This window comes from Beta vulgaris, chromosome 6 (genome assembly GCF_026745355.1).
Source record: "Beta vulgaris subsp. vulgaris cultivar EL10 chromosome 6, EL10.2, whole genome shotgun sequence".
Lineage (NCBI taxonomy): Eukaryota > Viridiplantae > Streptophyta > Magnoliopsida > Caryophyllales > Amaranthaceae > Beta > Beta vulgaris.
In genome coordinates this window covers 12,004,343-12,006,551 of record NC_079207.1, presented here as the reverse complement: position 1 = coordinate 12,006,551, position 2,209 = coordinate 12,004,343, and the positions used below count along the sequence as shown (strand labels likewise).

Genomic DNA, 2,209 nt, shown 5'->3' with positions numbered 1-2,209 from the left:
CCACTTTTTTTAGCCCATAAACCAATCAAATCCGTCAAGACGTTTATGATGTAATTTTCGCGGTCCAACCCAATCATTATTTTTATTACTAAATATTTTTATATTATTAAATCTAATTATTAAAATAGTAATATTAATTTACTTCTTAGATATTATTGTTATTATATATCATCATCAGTATATATATTCAAGTATTAATATATTAATACAAATAATATAAATAATTATTATTAATTATCATTATTTATTAATTATTATTATTATTATTATTATTATTATTATTATTATTATTTATAACTATCATTTAAAAATATCCAAAATACTATTATTATTATTATTCATTATTATTACTTATCATTATAATTATTATTTAATATTCATATTATTATTGTTTAAAATATTATTTATATATTTATTACATTCAATTTAAATCAATTTAATTCAATTCAATTCAATTCAATTCAATTCAATTCAGTTCAGTTCAGTTCAGTTCAGTTCAGCTCCAATAAGTTCAGTTCAGTTCAGCTGTTTAATGTCGAAGAAAACAGACCCTTATATGTGCAGTGTTAACTAATTATATGACCGACTGCACATAATAATTTGTGATTATTATTTTTTAATACAAGAATTTGCGATTATTATGATCTTAGAAAGTTTGATCCCAACGCATCAAAAGAAAAAGAACACCTCTCGAGACTCGAGTTAACCGTTAACGAAAACATTAACGCACTATTTTCTCTAATTTTTGCAACTTTTAGCCCATTTTTCGCAAAAAAAATGATTTTTTTCCAAAAAAAAAAAATACCTAAAAAACTTCAAGTCATATACAGTGGATTCATGTAAAAAAAACTGTAGTTTTGTTTTTGTAAAACGCGTTTAGACAATTTAACCGACATAACAATTAACAACACCTCTCTAAATACCTCCCCTCCCCTTTTTTTTCCCGTTGGAACTTCTGAAATCGTCGGAAAAATTCCCAACAATCTCTCTCATTCATCAAACCTTCAATCAACAAAACCCTAACCCTAACCCTAAAAAATGTCGATCAGTTTGAGAAAAGCCAACACTCGATTACCTCCGTTCTCTACGTTCGAAATCTTCCCTTCAACATCACCAGCGAAGAAATGTACGACATTTTCGGCAAGTACGGAGCAATTCGACAAATTCGTGTCGGAATTAACAAGGATACTCGAGGAACTGCATTCGTAGTTTACGAGGATATTTACGACGCTAAAACTGCTGTCGATCATCTCTCTGGTTTAACGTCGCTAATCGTTATCTCATTGTGCTGTATTATCAACCTGCTAAGATGAACAAGAAGGTTGATTTTAAGAAGAAGGAAGAGGAAATCACGAAATTGCAGGAGAAATATGGTGTTTCTACTAAAGATAAGTGATTTTTTTTGTCGTATGGTTTAATTGTTATGCTTTTTTTTTTTTCGGGTTTAAGGTTTATCGAGGGTTTTTTGGAATGTATGTAAATTGTATATGTTTTTTTTTTTTTTTTGGAATTGATTGTTACTACTTACTAGTGTAGTATTAACTTGCTAGTATACACTATGAAATTGGGGGCTTGTTGCTCTTGAATTTATAGTATTATGGATGTGTTTTTGTTGAAGTGTCGAATTTGTAGCAATTGACACTATAATCTAAGTGAAGAAGCTTCCTTTTGTTGATGAACAACTGTGTAGTCTCATTTTGTTCTGGCTATTGGTTATCGTTTAAGGATGGAATTTCGCTACACTAGTGTTTGGTGGTCTGCTTAGGTTTTGAGGATTTTTGAGAGCATTTCACTATTCGCCAAATTAATTAGAAGGTATCTGCTTAGGTTATATTAGAATGAATGAATTCATGTTTGGGCTTGGGTTATGAGTTTCGTATATTTGATGAAGTAGCAAACTTATTAAGAGGAAGTTGTTGTTTCATTGTGATGTTGGAGTGTTACTTCATGTGTTACATACTCTCTCTATTCTCCAGGTTGATATGATCTTCTTCCTATCTACTTCCAACAGTAGCTGGTTTAGTAAAAATAGTGCATTAGAACCCACAAATGTTAACAACAGTAAAGCACATGCAAGTGATCTTATGTTATTTCAGCATTTGTTCGGTGTCATTGTTGGTTTGGAATTCCAAATCTTGCATATAATTGGTTGGTTTGTCAGCTCGATATCAATCTTGCTGGTGTTTAATGGATTTGGCCGTTTAGGTGT

General features: G+C 30.1%; 1 pseudogene; it reads left to right on the top strand.

Annotated features, from left to right (window-relative positions):
* Positions 1-879: 879 nt before the first annotated feature.
* LOC109135323 (splicing factor 3B subunit 6-like protein) lies at positions 880-1,675 on the top strand (annotated as a pseudogene).
* Positions 1,676-2,209: the final 534 nt, after the last annotated feature.